This window comes from Malurus melanocephalus, unplaced genomic scaffold (assembly GCF_030028575.1).
Source record: "Malurus melanocephalus ecotype Western Australia unplaced genomic scaffold, MMel_1.1 scaffold_318, whole genome shotgun sequence".
Lineage (NCBI taxonomy): Eukaryota > Metazoa > Chordata > Aves > Passeriformes > Maluridae > Malurus > Malurus melanocephalus.
The window spans coordinates 742,762-751,773 of NW_026623550.1; positions in this window are offsets into that span (position 1 = coordinate 742,762).

Consider the following 9,012-nt stretch of genomic DNA (forward strand, 5'->3'; position numbering starts at 1 on the left):
AGGCCGTCCATCTTTGCTCCCCTCTCCCTTGGTACACCAGGGCTCTGCAGCCAGACCTCTCTGCTGGGTGGCGTGTTAATTACGGGAAGGATTTAATTACCCTGTTAATTAATAATAATGGATATTAAATTAATTAATATGCAATTGTTGATAGTACTTAATTATAGGAGGCGAGGCTGCCTGGCGGGTGGGCGCTCGGGGCTCTTGCAGCCCCTGCTCCTCACCTGCTGCTGCCTCAGTTTCCCCAGGAAGGGGACACCAACAGGTGACATCCTGGCAGGCCACCAAAGCCAGRACAGGCTGCTCTGAGGTGGCATCACGAGCATCCTCTGCTCTTTTTTTTTTTTTTTCCCTTAAATCCTAAACTTTTCCAGAGCGGCCCGTGCTCCTTCCCGGGCCTTTTATGCCTATTCCAGCATAATTAGCAGCAAGAGGAACAACCCGCTGGTAATTAATTGAGGCTCCCACTGCTGATCCGAGCTCTGAAGTTTTGCCACCAGAGGGTGAAAGACTAATTTTGCTTTTTAATAAGGGCCATATGTGTGCCAGGAGCGGGAGCGATGCCACCCACTGCCAGGGACGTGGGTGCCACCTCCAGCTCCTGCCAGTGACGGGCTCCGGCAGTGGGAACCACCAGAGAAAGAGCCTGGCAGGGATTTGACCAAAAAAGTGAATTTTTAGACCCGCTCAGGAGGTTTTCCGAGACCCGGCTCATGATTTTTTTAACGCTGGGTGTTGGAAATAGGGAGGTAAAAATAGCGAATGGACAGGCGGGAGGCTGAGACGGATGGTCGTTAGTAATTAATGAATGGACTCGTGGGGCTTCAGGGCCTGAATGGGATCATTTAGAGCCCGTCTCTCGTGCAGAGGAGGTTTGATGTGAGGAGCGGTGGTGATGCAGAGCTGGGCCTGGATTCTCCGTGTGCTGTGTCCTGTTGGGCTGTGGGATCCCATCCCGCTGATTTCGGGGTGTGAGAGGAGCTGGCTCGTTCCAGCTGATCATTGGGGCTGATTCCACGGATTCCACTCCTGAGAGGAGTCACCGGGACCCACAGGCATCCCGAGCCCCGGTGGTGATCCCAGATCCCCCTGCTCCTCTCTCCCTTTCACCATTTTGGCATCAATCAGGTTTTTTTTTCCATTTAATCCCCTGGAGACAGCGGGTGCTCCGTGCTCCGCTGGCCCGTGGAATTTCTCACCTGGTGCGTCTCTGGAGAGCTCAGGGGGTGCAGCACCCCCAGTCCCGGTGTTGTGCTCCAGGTTTGCACCGTGAGGAGGCTCAGGACGATCCTCGGTTCCCTCACTCCAGGGATGTTCAGCCTCTCCCATCCCTGCTGGGCTCTCCACAGCGATTTTCCCATTTTGTGCCCGTCCAGCAGTGATGCTGCCGTGGTTCGGGGCAACCACGGCCACCGTGTGCCAAGGGGAGCGTTGGCCACGAGGCCGAGCCCTCTGTGGGGCTGCTCGGGGCAGAGCAGGGAGCTGGGAACACCCTGGGCTAAAAATGACCCTTTCCCCTGAATCCAGCTTCAATTCGCCCCGCTGAAATGAATTCCCAGTGGCCAGGCTGTCCCCTCGCCACCCTGGGTCCCCCGTAAGGCTGGTGGGTGCTGCAGCTGGCACAGTGGCCACCGAGGCCGGCACAGTGGCCACCGGCGCCCTCCGAGCGGCGGCAGCAGGGCTGGGGGAGCTCGTTCCTGTGTCCCCCTGTCCCATCCCACGCGGGGACCACGACACCCCGCAGCACCGAGTGCTCCCCGCGGGCTCACCGGCACCTCCCGGGCTCCGTCGGGTCCCTCCAGCGGCTCCCGGTGCGGGCTCCTGCCCCGGTTCCAGCTCGCAGCGGGATGCGGGATGTCCCTCCTGTCCCTGCGGCCGCTCCGGCTGTCACCGCCGCCCCCTCCCCTCCCCGCCCGGCCCGGCCATCCCATCCCTGTCCTCCCATCCTTATCTCGTGATAGCTACAAGCGACACAACCGGGAGCGCTCCTGTAACGATCTGCCAGCTGCGGGAGCACCTGGAGAATCCCAGAGCGGGGGATGATTTATGGAAACAGCGCGGGAGAGGAGAGAAGAGGAGAGCGGGGAGGCGACGAGAAAACACCACCGGGTGCGGGGCCGCTCCTTCCCGGTGTACCGGGATGTGGGGCCGCTCCCTCCGGTGTACCGGGTGTAGGGCCGCTCCCTCCCGCGGATCGGGGTGCTCCCGGTATATCGGGGTGCGGGACCGCTCCCTCCCGGTGTACCGGGTGCGGAGCCGCTCCCCCTGGCAGATCGGCTCCCGGTGTATCGGGGTGCGGGGTCTTTCCTGGCCCATGGGATCGGGGGGCTGTCGGGGGAGGCAGGTGACAGCCCCCCAGCCCCTCGTGGCCATCGATTTGCAGGATTCGGCCCAGCCGGGTGTGTAATTGTGCTCAGGCACCGCCGCTCGCTCCGCGCCGTCCGCGGGGCCCCGCGCGCAGGAAATGGAACTTTTCAGGCCACTGGACATTTAGTTTTGTTCAGCTGTTAATTCCCCCACCCCGGGGAGAGGAGGGGGCGCGGGGGGAGGGTGGTGGAGGGGTGGGAGGGGGCTGCTGCAGCCCCCTCTCCGTGGAGGAMCCCTGGGAATCATCGAATCAGCAAATCCCAGGATGGTTTGTGTTGGAAGGGATCCTAAATCCCATCCTATCCCGTTCCCTGCCGTGGGCAGGGACACCTTCTGCTATCCCAGGRTGCTCCAAGCCCCGTCCAACCTGAYCTTGGACATTTCCAGGGATGGGACAACCACGACTTCTCWGGGAAATCCATCCCARTAACCTCRCCACCCTCACAGGGAAGGATTTCTTCCCAATATCCCATGGATGCGAAGGGTGAGAGCACCTCACAAGGTCACCTCATCCCACCCACACCACGACCACCTTCCCTGCGCCTTCACCCCCATCCCAAATCCAGTCTGGCTGGCGGCAGAACCTGACCCGGTGCCGAACAACCGCACCGCAACCCCCGAGCTCCGCCCGGGAGMGATTTCTCTCTCCCCCAGGCACGGAGCGAGCATCCATTCCCCTCGGAGCTCCTCTCTCGCAAGGTAACCGGCATTATATCCGGACCAATTGCTCCAGCATGATCCTCCTGAATGTTGCACAGCATGTACACGGCGTCTTATGGAAAATACATGCCCCTGGGTGAGCCTTTTAATAGCGCCGGCTCCTGCCCGGGGGGCGGGGGGGCCGCGCTCCGCTACGGCGCTGCCAAGGAATGATTGAAAAGTTGGGGCTCGCCGTAGGAAACCCCCCGCTGCGGGGAACAACGTGTTTTCATTCCCCTGCCAGGTAACAAATGAAAAGAATTGCAATGAATGCTAATGGAGAGGGGAGCAGGACGCTGCGGAGGCTGCCGGGGCTGGAGGTGGGGATGAGGTGGGCAGGGATGGGGGGGATCCGGAGCCCGGGAATGCGGGATCTGCCCGGGGCACCCCGAATTTGCAGAGTGGAGCTGGTGGAAAACATTCCCTGGCGGAGCGCTGGTGGGTGCTGCAGGGAGGAGGGTCTGGGGCGCTGGACCAAAATCACTTTTTTTTTCGCAACAAAATGCAGCTGCTGAGGGAATGTGTCGGTCCCAAAAATTCTCCTCGGTGTGAGCTGCTGTCTTTGCGGCGAGCCCGGTTTTGCGGCTGGAGCTGATCGTGGTGTGGCAAACACACCCTGGCACGGGGCTGATGGGCGCTACGGGGAGGATGCTCTGATCCTGCACCAAAATCACTTCTTTTCGCATCAAAATGCAGCCRAGGAAACGCAGCAATCCCCAAATTCCCCTTGAGGGTTCTCCCGTCCCAATGGGGACCCCGTTTTTGGTGTCTGGATCTGGTCATGGCACTGCAAACACGCCCTGGCACGGACTTGGTGGCCCTACCACGTGTGACCAGTACCAAAATCGCYTCTTTTTGTAACAAAACTCATCTGGGCCAACACATAAATCCCCAAAATTCCACGTTTCCGACCCCAAGGAGCCCGTCCCGATGTCGCAGCCGAGGTGCCATTGAGCCGGCGAAGGGCTGAGCCGTTTGTCACCAGAGCCGGGCTGGGAAGCGGGAGGGTAAACACGGATGAACAGCCTTCACCCGCTCCAGTAAATATTTTATATCCCACACCAAGAAAAGACACTCCTATTTAAATGATTTATCAAGGAAGATCATGTAGAGGTTTCCATAAAATATGTAGGGCTCCTAATCCCGACATCATCAAGCCAAGAGGACCGGAATCATTTATTACCTTCCCAACAGCCGCGCGGCTGCGGGGACACGACTGACAAATAAAAGTGTGTTTACAGCTTTTGGGCTCCTCTGGGGAGAGCTAAATCACGGCGGGGGTGGGAAGGGGAAAAGGAGCAGGAAATTAAGCGGCGATTCCTGCCCGTCAGGGCGGTGTGGGGCGGGGAATGCCGGACTCAGGGCATYCCGGTGTCCCCCGGTGTCCCCGTCCCGGTTGTCGTGCGCTGGGTGCGGCGATGCTCGTTTTCCCAGTGGGATTTTTGGGATGGGCGCTGTGTGTAAACCCCTCTGGGATGCCCAGATGTGCCCAGATGTTCTGCAGGTTGCAGCTGGGCAGGGGTCAGTCGTCTGGGATGGGTTTTCTGTGGGTTTCTGCAGAATTAGGATGGGGCCCACAGGGATCTGTTTCTCTTTCCCCTTGCACCAGGTACCCACCCCATGCTCCCACTGGTCTCTCCCATCACGGCATCCTTTGCACCCATTTTTTGAGGATTTTTCCCCCGTTCTTTGTCACTCAATGATCCAATCACCACATCTTTTTTTGGATCCATTTATTAAGGATTTTCTTCCAACTCGCACCCATTTATTGAGGATTTTCTCCCATCTGCTCAACTTTTCGCTCCCATTTATTGAGGACTTCCCCCCCATTCTCTGCCAGTCCATGATCCCATCACCACATCCTTTCAGGTCCATTTCCTTAGGATTTTCACCCATCTTCCCACCCTTCTGCACCCATTTACTGATGATTTCCCCCCTCACCCTCTGCCATTCGGTGATCCCATCTCCCCACTCTTTTTACCCATTTATTGAGATTTTCCCCACCCTTTTGCACCCACTGACCGACGATCATCCCCCATCCTCTGCCCACGGTCTCCCCGCATCCTTCAGCTCCCGATATCGAATTTTTTCCCCCAAATCCAACAGCACCACATCCCCTCCGGGATCCGGGGGGACCCCGAKCCGGGCCGCGGGCGCTGCCAGCGGCGGCGATTTGGCCGATTTGGCATTCAGCGGCGGGAGCGCAGCCGTGGGGCCGGCGCCGCGTTATTAAGGGATTAGCAGGTTGTCTTGGCGCTCAATTGTAGATAAGTGCCGCGGTTTGTATTATCTTTTCACGCTGCACCGCGAAGGATGACAAAGAGACAACATGGGTGTCATGGCCTTCAGCATATCATTAAGGGTAATTTGTCTTGCGGGGAGGGGGAGGCGAAGGGAGAGGGAAGGAGAGGAGGCGAGGGAGGACAGGGAAAGGCAGCCTGGGAGGAGAGAGGGGATTAAAAACTAAGAGAGGAGATTAGGAGTGAAATGGGAACTGTATGGAGAGTCAGCCAGGCGGGGAGAGGCGATGGCCGGGGAGGGGATGGCCGGGAGGGGCGGGGGGGGTCACCCCGGGCCCGGCTGCGGTGTCGGGGGGGGAGAGAAAGAAGCGGGGCTGGGATGGGGTGGGGGCTGCACAGAACCTCCCTTTTCTCCTGCGCATATCATCCCAAATCCCTGCTCAGGCTCGGTCATGCACATTAACCTATAGTAACRAGCCGGCTCCAGCCCGGTGCCCCGGAAAGGAGGATGGACCCCCGGGAATGCAGGGAATCCACCCCACCTCCATCACTGACCGAGCAGCGCCGTCAGCCCGGGGGTTTCGGGGGTCTGGGGGCACAGCGGGGCGGTTCGGGCCATGGTGGCAGCTCCTCGGTGTCACCTGCACCTTGTGCTACCCCCTTCTCGGTGTAACGCTGTTGTAACCCCACTCCTGGGTGTAACCCCGTTGTAACCCCATTTCTCACAGCCCCCCCTGTGCCCCGCGGCAGCGGCTGCTCCCCCCTCTCCGAGGGTAAAGGAGTTATAAGAGGAGTAGCGAGAGGAAGAGGGAATTGTCGGAGCCCCCGGGCCGGGTTCGGTCCTTCAGTCAGTCAATCAATCAATCAATCAATCAATCAATCAATCAATCAATCCATAAGGAGCAGCGGCGTGGGGATCGATCAGTCGGGGAGATGGCTTTTCACGGGAATGGGAACGCGCGTCTGGGGACAGTCAGACGGAACCGAGGCGGTTCGAGGGAGGAGAAACCCCTCGGTGGCGGCTCCCCCTCACCCTATTCCCCTTCCCAAAGGGGTGGGTGCATCCCTGAGGGGCTGCGGTTGGATCCGGAGGGTCGCGACCATCCCGGGGKAGAGGGACATCTGAGATCGCCCAGGTGCCAGCGTGGTGCCCCGACATCTCCCTCCGCCGCAGAGTCCGGATCCCCGGGGGCTGGGGATGGGGACGGGGCATCCTCCCGCATCCCCTCCCTCCCTCCCCTCCCCTCCCCTTCTGATAATCCTATTTTTGAACCAGGGGATTAGGATCAATACTTCACTCCTAATGCTGTGGTAATACAGTGTTACACCGCCAGCGCCAGTTCCCTGCTGAAACACTTAAGGTAGTTTAAACCYATTTGTGCCGGGGAGTGCCGTGAATCCACAACGAGCTCCTCGCCCGGCCGAGCTGAGCCGGGTGCCAGCCCKGGGCTGCCCGCACGGTGCTGCCCGCGGCCAGCCCGGGGTGCTCCTGGTGGCCCAGGGGGCTTTTGAACCTCAAAAGGGCCACTCCGGGCATGGACTGTGGGCAGCGGGGCAGCGCTGTGCCCCTCGCAGCAGGGATGTGTGGGCAGCAGCTGCTCGTATGGGAGGTGCTGATGATGCCTCGTGTAGGGGTCACCCAAATTCTGGGTGCCCTCGGCTCTGTTTTGGGGTCTGGGTGTCCTGTTCTCCCCGCTCCGGGTGTCCCCAGCTCTGTCCCCGCAGTGGCCCAGCAGCTCCTCGCTGGCCCTGGGGCCGAGGGATCCTCCGCTCCAAATTGGCCGAGGGGTTTGGGCAGCTCCCGGGGAACGCAAACCAAAACATTTCCCTCCCGCGCTAATTCATAATTAGCTCCGTTTTTATTAGGTGCTAATGGAGAGCGGGGAYTTGGGATGCGTGGCACAGCTCGGAAATGCTGATTCACCCGGAGACCTCCCTCTTGCCAGGCCAGAGCTGCTCCTGATCAGAAAATCCCAGCCCAGCAAACTCCAGGAATATTTCTGGAGCTCAGCAGCGGCTCCAGCAAACACCGTCCTCGGGATCCAGGGATTGGAGAGGGGTTTGTGTCCCCTGCACTCTGTCACAGCGCGCTGGGGACCCCCTGTCCCCACTTGGGGACCCCTCAACCCCACCATGGAGTCCCTCACGTGGTCATTCCCTCCTCTGTTTCCCAGGAATGGGATGCTCGTGACATTTGGGATAAACTGATCCCGTCCCTCCCGCTGGGTTACACCGGGGAGGATCCGGATCCAGCCCCTCTGCTCCGGGTAGTTTTCAATTAAAACAAAATATCCCCTAATAACCCACTGAAGGGTTTTTATTTCCCTTTCTTAATTTTTTTTAAAATTTTTTTTTTAATAAATCTATTATGAGAAGCTTAGAGATGGATGTAAAACCGGCGAGGGACGATTTGAGGATTAGGGATCAGCAAAGAAAAGACAATCCTGATGGCGTTGGGATCAGCCTGGAAAGGGGACAGCGAGTCCAGCCGGGCCGGGGAGGGGACAAAGGGGACAGCAGGGCCGGGAAAAGGGGACTCTGGAGTTGGGAAGCGAGCAGAGCAGGAGGGATCCCGGCCCACAGCTCCGGAAGCARCAGCGAGATCCCAAATCGGGACCCCCTGCTCCGACCGCGCTCCCGCCGCGTCCCCGCCTCCCCGCGTCCCGTTTAGCATAAAAGTCATTTTGGTCGGGGACCCCCGGCTGCTGCTCCCTCATTCCCAGGCATCGGGGCCCCCGCGGGATCGCTGCGCGGGGCGAGCAGCGTTTAACCCCCCCGCCAAGGGGAATTGGCTGCCTCACCGTTTCCCTGACCCCAAAAAAGACAATGAAATCGTGCACGAAACCAATAGATTTTAGCCACAGGCCTGCGGAGAGGCGAGAGGAATAAAATACAGATGGAGCCTCGTGCGGCGGGGATGGGAATGGATTCCGAGCGGGAGCTGGGACGTGCCGGGGCTGCCCGGGGTCGGGATGAGGTGACCCCCCCCATCCATGCTCTGGGTGGCTTTTGAGGCCAAAAAAATTAAAAAAAAAAAAAAATCCCAATTTTCTGCCCCGGCTGCAGAGCCCAACCTGAATTCAGGAGTTTTTTTGGGTGGTTTTTTTTCACCACGTTCTGAGCAAAACCTTCTCCTGGGTGATGGAGCCGGGATGCGGCGGGATGGGGTGGGGAAATGGGGATATCCGGAGCATCCCGGGATGGCTCATCCCTTATCCCTGCGGAGCTGGAGCCCTCCGAGGCTGCTCATCCTCCTGCCTTTAACGCACCACCTCTATTTATTCTGCTCCTGTAACTGTAAAATTGATTTTCTTGCAACAAGCCGCTCGTCTTTCACCACCCAACGCACCCAAACGCTCCGACATAAGACACTGGCAATTTTTAATTAGTTTCCTTTCTCCCTCCTGCCTCCCCGAGCAGGCATGTGGAACCGGAACAGGGCAGCCCGGAAAAGAGCAGGATCCAGAGGTGACAAAAGCACTTTTTATCCTTGATATGATTATTAATAATACACTCGTTTACCTAACGAGGCGGGAGAGCAGGGCRGGGGGAGGTGATTAGCGCTTCCTTCGGCTGCGGGGATGGAGGAGCAGCTTTAACCGCTGCAATCTTTCAATTTTGGCTTGGAGCAGCTCTGGGGTGCTGGTGCCTTCCCCACAAACACCCCCTGGCCACCAGCCCAGCCCTGGAGTGGTTTTACTGGCAC